The sequence below is a fragment of the Manis javanica genome, chromosome 4 (assembly GCF_040802235.1).
Source record: "Manis javanica isolate MJ-LG chromosome 4, MJ_LKY, whole genome shotgun sequence".
Taxonomy (NCBI): Eukaryota; Metazoa; Chordata; class Mammalia; order Pholidota; family Manidae; genus Manis; species Manis javanica.
The window spans coordinates 156,653,350-156,669,653 of NC_133159.1; the positions used below are offsets into that span (position 1 = coordinate 156,653,350).

Here is a 16,304-nt window from a genome sequence, read left to right on the forward strand (position 1 = left end):
CCCTGCACGCGACCCCCTCCGAGTTCCCGCCTCTTTCTCCTCAGGCCCCTCCTTCCCCCCAAATTTCCGGGCCAAGGCGAGACCCCTGGACGCATGCGCGGTAGGGGAGGTGGGCGGAGTCTTGAGGAAGGAGGAGGAAGGGCAGGAGATTACAGGGAGAGGAGGAAGGGGGATAGTGGGGACGGAGGCCGCGAGGGGTGGGGCTCGTCGGGTACGCGCTCGCTGCGTCTACGTGCTGACGCTGTGACGCCCCTGCCGGTGTGTGTCGGTGTGTGTGTGTGTGTGAGTGTGCGCGCTCCGAGTGTGTGTGTATTTGTGTATCGGCGGTCCCGCAGGTCCCGGATGTTGCGGACACTATGAAGCGAGCGCAGGGGTACGGGAACCAGCAGCTGTCGCCGCCGCTCTCAGGTGAGTGGGGGGAGGAGAGTCGAGGGAGAGGGTTGTCCTGTCGGAGTGTGGGGGACGCCTCTCTCAAGAGGTGATTGACCCCCCCCACATACACCGCCACACATACACTCTTCTTTGCCCCATATCCCACATCCCGTGTTACGTGGCCTATGAAAGCCAAAGACTAATTAACCGTTTCTTCCCTCAATCCCAAGCATTCAGAAGACACAAACGCGCCCCCTGCCTTCAGGCCCCCCCGTCATTTTCCCAGCCCCATCCCCCTTGCCAAATAGTGAGCTGTCGCCTGCGGCGAGATGGGTGACTGCGCATGCGCGAGTTTGGACGAGCTAGGGGTGCTTGTTCGCTGTCTTCGGGGCGCATGCGCATCATTGTGTTGCAGGGACCTGCGGGATAAAGAGCCACTTGACCATGCGCCCGCCTTCCCAGGTGGTGTGTTAGACTTGCTGGCAGATGGAGGGCCTGTTGCTCCCATCCAAAAGCGAGAATTTAAATTATTTGAGGGGCTTATGGACAAAGCAATGTTCGCATCTGGTGTTGCCCTAGAGACTCCTAGGATACAAATGCCTCCGAGAGCCAATGTGCCCCACTCTGACCCTTCTTTTGAAACTGTCATTGCAACTTCTGGTTCTAGCATTACTTTTCTTCCCTCCAATCTCCATGCTGTACCTCTGATACAAACTTCCCCTAAATTTTGTGGGTAGGTGTCCCAAACCATTCAGTTACTTTGTCAGGGGATTTTGATAGCCTTTCTAAGGAAGATTAAAGGTCATTAAAAAGAAAGTAAGGGGGTTTTCCTCTTAGTAATTCTTAATTATCCTCAGGATTCGATAAGGTAGAGATAAAGAGCACACAGTATAAGGCTTTAGAGTAGAAACTAAATTAAGACAGGATTATCTAATTTCCAACCCTCCTACTTTTGTATGGCCTATTTGCCTCCTTTTTGTAAAAGATCTTCCTTAGCCCTTGCGTTTCAGCTGTGCAGTATTGATGCTCTGTGACCATCACATGAAAACACAAGCAGTCTGAAACTCGTAGTGGTCAGTAACTTACCCAATAGAAGTTTTAACTTTAAGTAATGAGAGTTTCTTTCACATTTTCAAATAAAGAACAGTTTAAAATAAGGAACTTTAAAGTACAGTCATATTTCAGTGATCTAGGACCTGGGTTTTCAGTTGCAGATTATTCATGGTCCTTTACTGCTCCTGTGTTGCCACTCTTTCGGATACTTTGCTGCTTCTCACCTCTGCCATCAGAACAGAGCGGGGAAATGATAAATCCTTACAGACAGAAGGTTTGCAGAATAGAAATGAGTAGCCGAATTACTGATGGTGTGGGGTGGGCATTTTCCGTGTTTTTCAGTTATCTTTGCCAATCCTGTCTTCTTTGTGGAAAACTGGGAGTAGGATGTATTAGTAAGCCTTATTTTTTGTTTTCTTTCCTTTGTGTTCTTTCTTTGGAATTTTTCTCTCAAGTTGTTGGCTGCCATTCTTAACTCTAGGACCTTATGTTCTGGGCTTTAAAGTGTGTATATATATTTTTCACTTCTTCATTTAATCTGGCCTTTGCATGGTTCAGCTATCTTTTGTGCTGTATTCTGTTGTCATGGTTAAGTTGGAGCTAAGAGATGACACACAGGAAGCACAGGAATTTGGGGGCCGCATGTCATCGTATGTCTTGAGAAAGAGCTGAAGACTCATCTTTTTTTCCCTTGGCGTGAAGACTGAGGAGTATAAGTTACTGTGACAACCCAACTCTTAGGGTGGGGGTGGTTGGTGTCCATTTGGTACTTCGGCGACATCTCCTTTTAGAGCTCTTCACAGTGATCAGTTTGATACTTGGAGATGTTTCATGTTGCCTATGTCCAGACTTCCATCAGGTTCTAGTAAAATCTTGAAGTAAAACTATTGAGGTAATAAATGGTCATTCTCATAGTAGGCTTCTATCATCCTGGGTGCTTTGTTTTTATCTGGAAACATTTCATCTGTTTGAATTTAAAATGTTTATGGCACAAAGGCATGAAATGCTTTTAGGATTAAGATGAATACCATTAAGTAATTCCTATTAGTGCAGAGACATATTTTTAAAATAACTCTTTAAAGTTGGTAACCCATACATATGAAACAAAATCCAAAAGGTACACAGAGATAGTGAAAAATTTCTTCTACTGTCCTTTCATCTGTCTAGTTACCCTCCCCAAAGGAAATTTTTACTTATATCTTGTTTACCTTTCCAGAGATAGTCACTGCTTCTACAAGCATATACAATTATATATTCTATGGCATATTTGTTTTTATTTGTTGTTCTACATGAATAGTAAGATATTATACCCATTATTCTGCACTTTGCTTTTTCACTTAATATATCTTGGCCATCACTCCACACAGTACAGAGGGTGCCTCTGTTTTTGACAGATGGCAGGTACTCCATTGTATAGATGGTACCATTACTTATCCAGCTCTAATTATTAGGTACTTAGGTGGTTTCCAGTGCCACAATTAATTCCTGTGTGTACTTTTTATGTACACCGGTGTCTGTTGGATAAATTCCTAGTGGAAGTGCTGGGTCAGAGGTATATGTATTTTTAATGTTAGTGCTAAATTGCTTTCTGTTGAGGTTGTATGAATGTATATTCCTGCCAGCAGTGTATGAGTCTGCTGTCTCCTCACCAGCACTGTAGTATCAAAATTAAAAAAAAATCTTTGGGCATTCTTTTATCTAAAATTTTATAAAGTTCACTGTGTGCCTTGTTAAACTTCATTACACCCAGGAGTTGTGGGTAAATAGTCGCTCTTTTGCAGATGGAGTAGTGGTGGAAGATACTGTTTAACTGAAGAATAATGTCAGGAGAATAAAGTCATATGCTAGGGTAACACAACATATCCATGACAATGCTAAGAAGACATGTAAAACTATTCTGATTTCTTTGACTCTTAGATGCTAGTTTCTCTACATGAAATTCTTTAAGCTCACATGTGATGTTTTATGATCTTTTGATATCTGTAACTCAAAATTGTTTATACAAGCAAATTGCCATTCTCTTGAGGAATTGAAAAGCTAACCCATTTAGTTAAAGGTGCTTTACTGAGTGCCTACACAGAATATTGGTACTAGTATTTTTTAAAAGTCTGATGAATGCAGAATATTTCACTATGAATTGTGAGGAAATAGAATTTAAAATGTCTGTGTCTGAAGAAGCTTATATAATATTGCTGGAGAAGCAAATTACTGAATATGTGAAATAATAAGAGAACAGTAAGAAAAGAGAATGGGAACAGTAGCACACTGTATTCTGTGCAGAGTAAAGGAGTGATTAGCAAAGAAGTGATTAAGGCTTAGGGGAGAGTTCATTTGGGAGACCTTCCTGGAGGAAGTACATTTTGAGCCCCCGCCCCACCTTTTTTTTACAACTGTTTAAGTGAAACATTTTAAACATACAGAAAAATCGAAAGACTAGTCTAATTATCACTTTTATACCAATTATCCCCTAGGTTCAGCAATTGTTCACACTTTGCTCTATTTGCTTTACATATATATATATATATATATATATGCATGTGTGTTTACATAATATACAGTTTTATATTTCAGATATTATGACACCTTTATTAGAGTATACTTCAATACTTTAAATATTTTAACTGCATTTTCTTAAAATATATTGTTTTACTTAATTGCTTTTACAGTACAAAGCAATTAAATCGAATATCCAATTCAGGTTCAGATTTTTTCAGCTGTCTTAAAGATGACACTTTTTAGCTATTGGTATTTTTTTCTCCATACATGTTCTTTAGTCTCTTTTTAAATTTAGAACAGTTTATTTAGAAGCCACACAGATAAGGCCTTTTTGAAGAGACCAGGCTGTCTTGTAAAATATTATCACTTCAGGAACTTTCTGATTGTTTTCTCCCAGTTTCATTTAATTTGTTCCTTTATCCCTGTATTTCCTATAAACTAGCGGTAAAGTCTAAATGTTTGATTAGATTCAAGTTAAACATTCTTGGTAAAAATTCTTCATAGATGTTGCTCTGTACTTCATATTGTGTCACAATAAGAGAAATATAATGTCATTATATCCTGCTATTAATGATGCTGAGTTTTGCCATTTGTTTTAGATGATAAATACCAGATCTCTCCATTGTACTGACTTTCCTCCCCCTTTTTGTTGTTAGCAGGTAATCTGTAGAGGGATGACTCTGGCACCAATACTGTTACACTTCGCAGTCTTTCACCTAATGACGATGATCCTTGTCTAAATCAGCTATTTCTTCGGTTGTTGCAAAATGGTAGTTTTCTAATTCTGCTATTCCCTTTACAATGATTAGCTTTCAATCTTCTGTAAAGGTTTCCTCATCAGTTAGGAATAATTATAATTTCTACCAAAAGGTTCATGTAAATTGTTAATTTTCCCTTCGACAATTTCCTGAATAAGGAGATAGTATAATAATCATCTCTAATGGTGGCAAGTGAATTGTTTCTTTTTCTTGCTTTCTTTGTTTTGGTATCATTATAAAGTCATGGATTTTTTTCTGTGCTTTACCAGCAATTATAGACTCTTTTTTAGATGCTCAAAAGGCCCTGTATTTGGCCTGTGAGAGCTCTATAAGCTTGATGTATGTGTGCATTCTCGCCTTCTGGTACAAGAAGTTCCTGGCTCACTTTGTATTTTTCCTACCCTAGATGTGGAACGCTCACCTCTGTATGTTTATATATCTATATGTAGCATTTTCTTCCCTTTTAATAAATTATGTTGTTCGTCTCTCCCTGTGGAGCTTCTGGAACCAAATTCTAAAAACTAAAGATGCCTTTATTTTAATACAACATACTTAGTGTGGGTTTACTTCTGTACCACTGATACTGCTGGATTTTGGACCTTAGACCTCCCAGATTCCTTGTCTTAGATATGCTTTGTGAAAGACAGGTAGTACCGCTGAAGAGGGCATTTTGTGTCCATCTGTTCCCCTGCCCCCACCTTAATATAAGGGTAGCTGTAGAGAGACTGGAGAGTTTCGTCTCTCATGAACAACCTTGATCTTTTTCTGAGATGAAAGGTACACAAAACGAAATTTAGAGACTGAAAATGTGTTTATAAGCTTTGTTGGTGATACGGTGTTTTGATTGTTATATAAAAACATCTTTGTGTATGTATGCACAAGTATGTGTTTATCTTTCCTCCCCTTTCCTCATTTACATGCGTTCCTCCACATAGTTGGAGAGTTACATAAGATTATGCTGTAATAACATGCTTTTTTCATTATCACTAGATTTTCATCATAAGAAAGGAGTGAGACCAGTTGTTCTTAATTAGAAAAACATTTCAGATAGTCCATGAACTCTGATGTCTAGCGGTCTTAACTCGGTCTGAAAGAGTGTTGAATCCCGTGGATTTCGCTACAGAGACTTAGGAGAAATGTTGGTGCAACCACAGTGTTTTTTGAAAATCCGTCACCCACAGGAAGGTTAATGTAACAAAAGATACAGTGGCACTGCATTCTCAAGCTGGTTTTAGGGGCTGGACTAATTCCTGCCTTAGCAGAAAATATTTTGTTGGACTCTTACCATGAAGTGGTATTTTGAATAATCTTACTGATTTCAGGTTATTCAGAGCCTGACAGTAACAGTGTTCTGTTATTTGTCTGAAATACATTTTTCTTTTTTAGCATGTTGTTATATTTACTTCCAGATTTTATAAGGTTATACTCGACCTGGTTTTCTAACAATTCCAACTCCATATTAATCCTGGTTGTGTATCAGGGAAGCCCACCTGTTTCTTGTGATTGTTTTCAGGCGCAGTGAATCATTCTGAAAGGCTGTGCTGGCACATTTGCTACTAAGATCCAGTAGCCTCTTTAACTTCTGTTTTTGACAAGCTCCAACTATAGGGAAAGAGATTCTAAAGTATAGCCTCTTTAGGAAATGCTTGGGCCTTCATTCTTACAACTGCGGTCATGTCTTAATAGAATTGGCAAGAGTTGCTGAGCCTCTCCATGTGGCAAAGCTGGTCGTGCTGTTTTGGGAGAGCTGGATTCAAGTTTCAGAGTGAGAATTAACCGTTCAGTCAGTAACCCTTATTTGACCACGAAGACCTTTATTCTTGACCGTTTCTTTCCAAGAAGCTGTTGGCATAAATCTTCCTGCCATGGCATCAGCTGCATCAAAGAATGGCTTGCGGCAGTTCTCTGCAAGCTTCTGATTCCTCCTATCTATTTATTTGTTAGAGAAAAAAAAGTATACATAATCATTCACTTAATTTGAAACTTACATAATCCTTTTCTTGGTATTTAGAGACAGGTACTACTTTTCTATTTCTGTTATTTTGAGTATTTTGATACTTCATATGAGTGGAACCATAAAATATTTGTCCTTTTGTATCTGGCTTATTTCATGGAGCTAAATGTCCTCGAGGTTCATCCATGTTGTAGCATCTGTCAGAATTTCCCTCTTTTTAAAGGCTGAATAACATTCCATTGTTCGTATATACTACATTTTATTTATCCATTCATCTGTTGATAGACACTTGGGTTGCTTTCATCTTTTGGTTATTGTGAATAATGCTCCTATGAATATGGTTGTACAAATATCCCTTTAAGACCCTGCTTTCAATTATTTTGGGTATATACCCAAAAGTGAAATTGCTGAATCATATTGTAATTCTATTTTTAATTTTTTTAAGGACCTGCCATGCTGCTGTTTACTGTGGTGGCTGCACCATTTTACATTCCTACCAGCAGTGCACAGGGGTTCCAATTTCTGTACATCCTTGCCAACATGTGCTATTTTCTGTTTTTATTTGAGAGTAACCATCCTAACAGGTGTGTTTTAATTTTTTTTTACTTTATTTTACCTTTTATTGAAACTGTTTTAAACTTTAACAGTCAGATTTATTATGTTTTTACTTTATAGTATCGGTTTTTTGTCTTAAGGAAGGAAAATTTCCTTATCCTGAGGTAATAGTTATATCCTATTATTTTCTTCTAAAACTTTTGAAGTTTTGCTTTTCACATTTAGATTTCTAACCCACTTAGAATTTATTTTAATGTTTGGTGTGAAGTAGGGAATCTAACATTTTCCATAAGAATAACCCTGAAATAGGGATTTAATTTTCTTCCCATAAGAATGACCTGGTACTCCACCATCATTTTTTGAATAGTTGTGTCTGATCATTACTACTTTATAATGCCACTTACATGTTTCCAAATATGTGAGGGTTTGTATTCTCTGTTGTGCCCTAGTCTGTTTGCATATCTTGTGCTGATATTATTCTGCCTTAATCATCATAGCTTTATAATAATTGTTCATATTTGGAAGGGCAAGTCTCACTGCTTTGTTTTTTTTCTGTTCATTAGCTTCCCTGAAAAACTCTGTCAGATTGGTATATTTTAATGAGGCCATCTGCTGTCTAAAGTATATTGACATGATATATAATGACCTTTAAAAAAGAAAAAAAAATCAAGCACCCCTTATCTAGCAGCTGATTAAGTTTGTCTCTTGTTCTGAATGAGCCTATAATTTTCATTCAATTTTTAATTTTGTTAGAGTAACTTTAATTCTTATATAGGGACGTGATCTTTGAGAGGAACTTTGTTGTAATTTGGTGTCTTGGATAAGGACACCAAATAAAACACTTTTGATAGCAGCATTGAAGTTCTATTGTATTCAGACTTCTTGATCTTAAGGAAAAGAAACCTGTTTAAAATAGCCCATATAAAAGATTTATCCAAAGGAAATTACTGTTGCAGAATCCAAGGAAAAGCTGAAACACCAGTCCTCAGAAAGTGCTGGAACCAAAACAGTTCCAAGGACTTCAGCAATAAGAGTTAATGGACTCTACTGTTCTGCCATAAATAGACTTCATTATCTATGAAGCTTAATTCAGATTCCTAAGCATTATCTGATTTGGTCAGTCTAAGGCTTGATTTCCCCTGGGCCAGATATCTGCCCCAGGTTCAAGTATGGTTGAGAATGGGAGAGGGGAGATTTGGTACACACAGCAATATTGGGGGTGGTTGGAATCAGAGCAGATTCTCTTACAGCAGTAATCTCAAACTTTTTGGTCTCAGAACTCTCTATATTCTTAAAATTATTGAGGATCCCAAAGAGCTTGTGTTTATATGATTTATGTCTGTTGATATTTCCCAAATTAGAAATTAAAACAAAACATTAAAAAATATATATTACTTAAAAAAACCCTATCTTATGTAAACAAATATTTTTATGAAAAATAACATTTCAAAAAATTAAGAGTAGCATTTTTTACATTTTTGCAAATCTTTCAAATATCCAGCTTAATAGAAGACAGATTCTCGTGTCTTCTTCTATATTCAATCTGATATGATAGATTGTTTTGATTGAAGTATATGAAGAAAATGTTACTTACAAAATAATATGTAGTTGGAAAGAGGAGGAGTATTTTCATACCATTGTGTATATTATTCTCTGATACTATACCAAACTTGACAATTGGTACTTTCTTGTAAGTTAAGTTGCAGTGTAGAATCTGAAATTATAGTGATGTTACTGTTCCATTAAAACCATTGGTCTGTCTTGCCCTTTGAATGAATCTTTTGCCCATATGTGGTTTTATAAAATCATGCACTGGTTGGTTGGGAAATAATGGTTAATTGAATTAAGCAGATAATCCAAATGACACATTTCATCATGCAATATAAAAAAAAACTACTTAGTTAATATCACCAATCTCATCAGAAAAGTCTATAAGTATTGGGAATTGGTCAAGCAGATTTCTAAAATTCTAATTTTGATTAAAAGCTTGGATTTTATCAATGGCAGCAAATACTATCAGTTGTTTTCCTTGAAGTGACAGATCACTTCACTTTCAAGAAAATGGTAAATGTTCATGTCAGAATAGCCACAGTTTGTCTTTGTTCCAGTCAAAAGTAGTGATTCATGAAAAAGACAGTTCAGCTCACAACTCAAATAGAGTCACAGGTACTTTTCCTGGAGACAACCATTGTACTTGAGTATTCTGAAGAAGTGATTTTTTGCATACTTGTCATTTCATCACACAGAATATTTAAAGAGATCTATACTTCAGTGGGTCAGATTTAATAAAATTAATAATTTCTATTGCTTTATCAAGAAATTCTTAAATAAAATTGACCTTAAAAAATCAGTAGTACATGGTGGTAAAAGACACATGACTAGTGCAGTTTGATGCCATTACCTTAATTTACTCTAAGACATTGGCAGTTCTACCCATTATTTTTTAACCACCAGTGCAAATAACAGCATGAAAAAGGCAAACAGTTTCTTAGTATTATAAAAATGGTTTTGATTTCCTGGAATCTTTGAGAAGGACCTCCAGGAATTTGTGGACTACACTTTGGGAACCACAGCCTTAGGAGAAGGTGTAGTAAGGAAACAAATTACTATTATTTGAGGTATAATAAGTGTCTCATGACAGAATTTTACTGGATTGCTAGTGCTGTTACTTAACATGATGTAGAAATGAGTAGGATCATAAAACATTTCAGAGTTCTTGTTGAACAGAAGTGAATTTTGTAATGATCATTTTCAAGCAACAGAGTTAATGCATTCAGATTTTCAACCACATATTCTTTTAATTCTAAGTATGTGATAATCTTAGGGTAACCCATTTTAATATAGCTTATGGAATTTATGTCATCATAGTAGCACATGAAACTTAATATTTTTTTCAAGCAATTGAATACATTAAAAAATCTGAGTTCCAAAAACTGCATTTGGAAAGATCTTGCCTTTTTAGAGAAGGCATAGAAAGGAAGTTTTAAGGCTGGGTATGTGCCGTTCTAGCTTTGTATATCTTGTGGTCATTCAAGGGTCTTGCTAAGGAGAAACCCTCCCTGCCAAACTTAAATTATTTATTTTTGGCAGAGAAGAGAGCAGTGCTGCTGAGTTCACTTCAACAAATATCTATTAAGTAACTATAAACAATAGGTTTTGTTAGAAGGTAGTGGGGGTATGTTCTGAAATGAGTGGGGAATTAAACTAGTATTATATATTTTTGGTGTTTAGAAGAGGAAGAGAAGTTGGGGAAGTTGGGGTGGGAGTCAGGACTGTCTTTGTGAAGATTACATTTGAGCTGGGTTCTGAAGGGTAGGTATTTGAAGGCTAGAATTGTAACTGGCAGAGATGAGAAGGGAATTGAGACAGAAGGACTGTAAGGAGCAAAAATGATGAGGTGGGGAAATGCAGTGCTTGTTAGTACAGGGTGTGTCCTGGAAATAACTGTGTAGTGCAGCTGAAGCCAGAGACGCAGGGCATAGTGGAGATAAGACAGGAAAGTAAATGGGTCCAGGCAGTTGGCTTTAATGTGGTAAGTGGTGGAGAGGCTTTGAAAGTTTTTGATTGAAAAAATAACATGATCAGAGTGTGCTTTCAGAAAATGTATTTGAACTCATTCATTTATTAATTCATTCATCGACTATTTTTTAAATAGTTCCTCTGCCACTTAAGCATCAGGAATGGTGTATATAATGGAGAACCAAACAAAAATCCCTATTCTCTTGGAGTTTATAGTCTAGAAAGGAGTTTCAACAAATAAAATTACAAATTACTAAAAATGTTATGAAGGAAAGTAATAAATTACTAATGGGAAAATTACATTTAGTTGGTGGAATACAGGGAAGGCCTTGATGAGGAGTTAAATAATAATTGAGTACCTGTCTTGTGCCAGATGCCACTTTAGGTGCTGAGGGATATAGTTAAGGAACAAAACAGACAAAAACCCCTGCTCTCATGAAATGCCTATTCAGGCCGTAAACAAGATAGATAAAAGATATGGTATGTTAAAAGGTGGTAAGTCTCAAAGAGAAAAATAAAACCAAAGAAAGAAAGAGACGGAGTGTTCCGGGGAGCTTGCAGTTTTAGACTGACCAGGGAACATCTCACTAAGTCCCTACAAAGGTAATATTTTAGTAAATACCTGTAGAAGGTTAAGGAGTAAACCAGAACTCCAGATACAGGGAATAGCAAAGGCAATAGCCATGAAAAATGTATGTGCCTGGTATGTTTAAGGAGCAAGCAAGAATGCCACTGTGGCTGGAGCTAAGTGAGCAAGGGATAAAGTAGTAGAAATGTGGTCAGAGAGGTTAGTGGAGTCCAGAACCTGTAGAGCAGTGGTTCTCAACATTAGCTGGATGTTAGAATCAGCTGGGGAGCTTTTAAAAATCCTGATGCCTGGGCCGTGCCTCATAAATAAGAATCTTTGCATGTGGGACTTGGTGGCAGAGATGATGGAGAGAAGTAGATGGGTTTGAGAAGTATGTTAAGGAATCCATTTAATTATAGATTGAATGTGGGAGTTGAGGGAGAAGAACGTGTCAAGAATGGCTTTCAAGTTTCTGGCTCAAGCAATTGGATAGGTAGGGGTGCCATTTACTGAGATGGGAGTGGGAGATACAGAGGAATGGAAAGAGTAGGTGTGGGATTTAGAGGGAAGATCAGAAATTAGGAGTTCAAATTTAGATATGTTAAATCTGAGTTGCGAATGAGGCTAAGTATAAATATGTTAAGTAGACAGATATATGAGTAGAACTTGAAGTCAGAATTTGAGGTAATAAATTTGTCTTTCATCTGCTTATTGGTGGTTTAAAAGTACCTAAATGACACCATATAGGATAAATCTGATGGGGAAAGAACTAGAGGTGTGGAAACTGGTTAGCCTATTCCAGTTATCTGAAGAAGAATTGGTGCTAGTGTGAACTGGTGTAGTGTCGTGGCAGTGGAACTAGCAAAGCAAGAGTAGGTTGGAGATTTGAGTACCTCTGGAGCCCTTTTGTAGTGGGGGTAGGCAACAGACAAGGAATAAAAGTTGTGAAATACCATGCCTTGATGAATGATCAGTCTGTTAGAAGATGTAAAATAGGAGGAACTGGTTCAGGAAAAAAGATGTCATTTGGCTTCCTTTGCATGTCCTGACGTTTAGGAGAGGCTGCCTAGAGGGCAGGCAGTGGAATTTATTGCACTTGAGTTTTGGAAGAGCAGGTGAGGTTTGAAACATAGATCTAGTTTTCACTTATATGAAATTGACTCCCCATGAGAGTGGCAAAATTTATGAAGATTACATCCAGTCTTATAGCATGACCTGCTAGGCCTTCTGATACGACTCCTGCCTATTTCTTACAGTGTTCTTCTTTGTTCACCATGTTGAAGCTGCACTGGCTTGCTTTCTGTTCTTCCAATATACCCACCTTTTGCAGTTTTCTCATCTTGACTCTTCCTTTCCACTTGGTAGAAGAAATAGGATTTCAGAGAGAAAAACTCGGAAATTGGTATCTTGGAAGTAGAGAACATTTCAAGAGGTCCTTGCTAAGGTATGTGTGTGGATGAGCATCTGAAGCGGAATGGCGTATGGCAGCCCTTGATGTTGAAATCCTGTTAACACAGGCAGAGCACCGTGTTGGTCTTCGTGTACCCCAGTACTCAAATTTGTTGACCAGAGAGGCTAAATCAGTGGTAGTTCCCCTCCACCATGGTGGTCTGTGTTTGGGTGGTGGTGGTAGTGATGGTTGATCTTTGAAATATAACTAGACTCGATAATGACTTGACTCATTGCTATCCTGTCACTCTTATAGTGACATCTTCTGCCTAGGTGAGAAACTTCCTTCAGTGATAGTTATTGGTAAATTATTTCAGAAACTTCTGGCTTGGAAAAACAACAGGAAAACAGGGAAGTTAATTACATGTCAACTTTGATACATTTTCAGGGACTACTTCTCTTCATGAGCTAGTATGTTACTTCTTAAGTGGTGGGAATGTGTATATGTGAGTAATGCACTATACACACAAATCCTTAAGAGTTGTGTGTCATTTCAAAATCTTTACTATGTTTTTTTCAGAATAAAAAAAAATTTTCTACTTCTGATTATAAAATAATGGAAAGTAGAAAAATAGAAAAAAAAAACTTAAAATTGTGCTATGATGGACACAATATATATCTTTATATACTGTGATCAGATTGATTCTTTAGGATGGATTCCTGAAGTGGAAGTGGAATTGCTGTGTTCAGGGGTCTGCAATGTTCCATGTTTTTCTAATTATTCTTTAAATATTTTTATAGTTGAAAAGATATTTAAACAGCATTAAAGGATGTTTTAATGTATAAAATCAATTTTATTCTTCTACCAGCTCTTTTTCTTTTCTCATCTGATAAGTTGTTGTTTTTGTTTTTTATGTACCTTTTCCTAGGTCTCGCTGGACCTACCAAAAGAGAATTTAGGGATAGGGACAGACATATATACATAGGAAAATTACAATTCTGGGCCTTCTATGTTAATTATTGGATAAGGGATTCTAAATAACATTTGTTAACTGCCAAGAAAGTGACAATAAGTATGATAGGAATTCAGAATGAACTGGAGTGATTTAGGAAATGCTTCAAGGCAAGGTGGAACTTGACCTGGATCTGGAAGGGTAATAGTCAACTAGGAGGTGGGAGAGCATTCCTGGCTTTGAGAATGGTATGAGTAAATTTGAGGAAGGCAAGTGGTTGTGTGTATGAGCTGACAGGCTGGAGCCCTGGGACTAATTGGAAAGAACTCATGTGATTGTATAGTGGAGAGGCTTGTATGGGAGTTACATCCTAGAGGACTGTTATTTTTAGTATTTAGGAACTTGTACACTATGAAACTGTAGGATAAAGCAAATATATAAATGTGATCCAATTTAAACTGAATACATTAAAGCCTCCTTTTACAGGAAATATAGGAGAAAGTTGTTTATGTAAGTGAATTATTTAAATAATGAACTTCCTGTTTCTTCAAAGTTCTCATCATAAGAAAAATGTTTTTGTAACTGCATGTGGTGATAGATGTTAACTAAACTTATCATGATAATCATTTCACAATCATTATGTTGTACACGTAAAATTAATACATTGTTATATGTCCATTATATCTCAATAAAATAAAAATTTTAAAATAAACTTCCCAAGACTTAAATATTGATTTTATTATGTAGTTTGACAGACATGTTGCAACTTGTGTATATCTCAGTTTCTTCTGTAAAATCGAAGGGTTTAGAGAAGGTGGTTGCTGAAATACTTTCTGGCACTGAGATTGCTACATAACCTTTAAAAAATACCTTGATCTTATGAAATAAATTGGTCTCCAGTTAGGCTGATACCTTCTTCTGGCTCCTTAGGCACAATAATGTACCCCCACGTCTGTGGAACCAAAAGTCTTCGATTGGATGATTCTCCCATGGCTTCCCAGGTCTAGATTGATTCACTTTAGGAAATTCAGTTGTTCTCGTCTTTTATTTCTAAATGACATTTAGAAGTTTTCATTTGAAAGAATTTTATGGCTAAGATTGAGCCTCAAGAGGATTCTGTGAGGTTAAGAAGAATTACTACGTAGTTTTAAATTGTCCTCACATAAAATTATCCACAGGAATTTATCTCAGGCTGTCTTTTTTAATTTGAGTTCCTTCCCATGATGTTTTTAATGTATGGCCAGGCTGTATAAATACATTTCAGACCAAATATGATTGTGGATATAATCTATAGGAAAAATTGCATTCCAAAGAAAAATTTTAAGGATTTCTTTTTTATTATCTTTTGGATTATTTATACTACTTTCACCTCCTTTAGTGTGGCTAATTGAGAGCTGACTAGTGCAGCTGACCCTTAAATAACATGGGTTTGGACAGCACAGTTCCACTATATGCAGATTAATTTCAATAAATAATTGGAAAGTGTTTTGGAAATTTGTGACAATTTAGAAAAACATTTTTTCTCTAGCTGCTTGTAGGTAAGAATACAGTATACAATACATATAACATACAAAAAATATTAATCAACTGATTATGTTGTCTGTAAGGCTTCTGGTCAGTTGTAGGCTGTTCAGCCTGTAAGTTTTTAGGAGTCAAAAGTTAAAGGTAAATTTTTGACTCTGCAGAGAGTCAGTGCCCTTAACCCCCATGTTGTTTGGGGTCAGTTGTATTTTTTTAAACTCAGTGACTCTCTCTTCAAAGTATACAACTATGTTCAAAGCTGATTTGTGGCATACATTATCTCCCTTGTAGCATTACATTGTTTTTACTAAACTGTGCTACTTTTGACCAAAATGTCACCTTTAAGAGAGAACCAAGGTAAGGTGTCATGAAGTGACCAGCTAGCTCTTCTTACAAGTCTTTCAGGATGTTTTTAGTTTGATGGGGCTCTTAAGATTCAGGATTCATTCCTGTTTTCAAATAAACTGTTTCCTCAGTGTTCACAGAGTTAATTAGTCTCAGGGAAAAGTGGCTATGCACTCACGGCATGCTGACAGATAAATCAGAATACCATTTTCTAATGTACATTGAGGGGTAGTCTTTTCCATGACTGAGAATACATGAGTCTTCCGTTCTCCTCCTTGTGTCAGGGTGTTAAAAAACTGATAATAATAGTTAACATTTGCTGAGTACTTATCATGTGTCAGGCACTACTCTAAGCATTTTACATATATTTAACTCATTTAAGCTTCACAATAACCTTATAAAGGAGGTATTCTTATCTGTATTTTAGAGGTAAGGGGTCTGAGGCACAGAGGATTTTTTAGTAACTTGCCTTAGAGCATACAACTAGCAAATACTGTGTTGTACTAAGTAAAAGATCACTTGGTAACAATGGAATCTTAGCAAAGAGAAGTAAAAATCTTTAAGGCCATTTTATCTGGATCGTGATCTATTCATTCATCCTTTTTTCAAGCATTTATTAAGCACCTACTATTTGCTGGGCACTGCCTAGACACAAGGCTTACCAAGGTGAATGTAACACAGTTAAGTGCCCTCCTGGGACTCTCAGTCTAGTGGGGAAGACAAATAATTATAACAGCAAGAGATCTACACATTGAGAATGAGGAGGAAGCATTTAATTCTACTTGGAGAGATTAGATGTTTACAAAGATGAAGGGGAGGCA

At 37.0% G+C, this 16,304-nt stretch overlaps 1 protein-coding gene across 7 annotated transcripts in view; it reads left to right on the forward strand.

Annotated features, from left to right (window-relative positions):
- Nucleotides 1-181: 181 nt before the first annotated feature.
- The window catches only part of SPOP (speckle type BTB/POZ protein), a 61,688-nt gene continuing 45,565 nt past the window's right edge, over nt 182-16,304 (forward strand). For 2 of the 7 annotated variants that reach the window (XM_036999079.2, XM_073235473.1), the window contains exons 1-2: nt 182-408; nt 7,079-7,217. The gene's annotated coding sequence lies outside the window, so the exon portion shown is untranslated. Of the gene's footprint in view, nt 409-4,577; nt 4,692-7,078; nt 7,218-16,304 lie in introns of all 7 variants that reach the window. The other 5 variants (XM_036999082.2, XM_073235474.1, XM_017650437.3 and 2 more) reach the window with 3 other exon arrangements.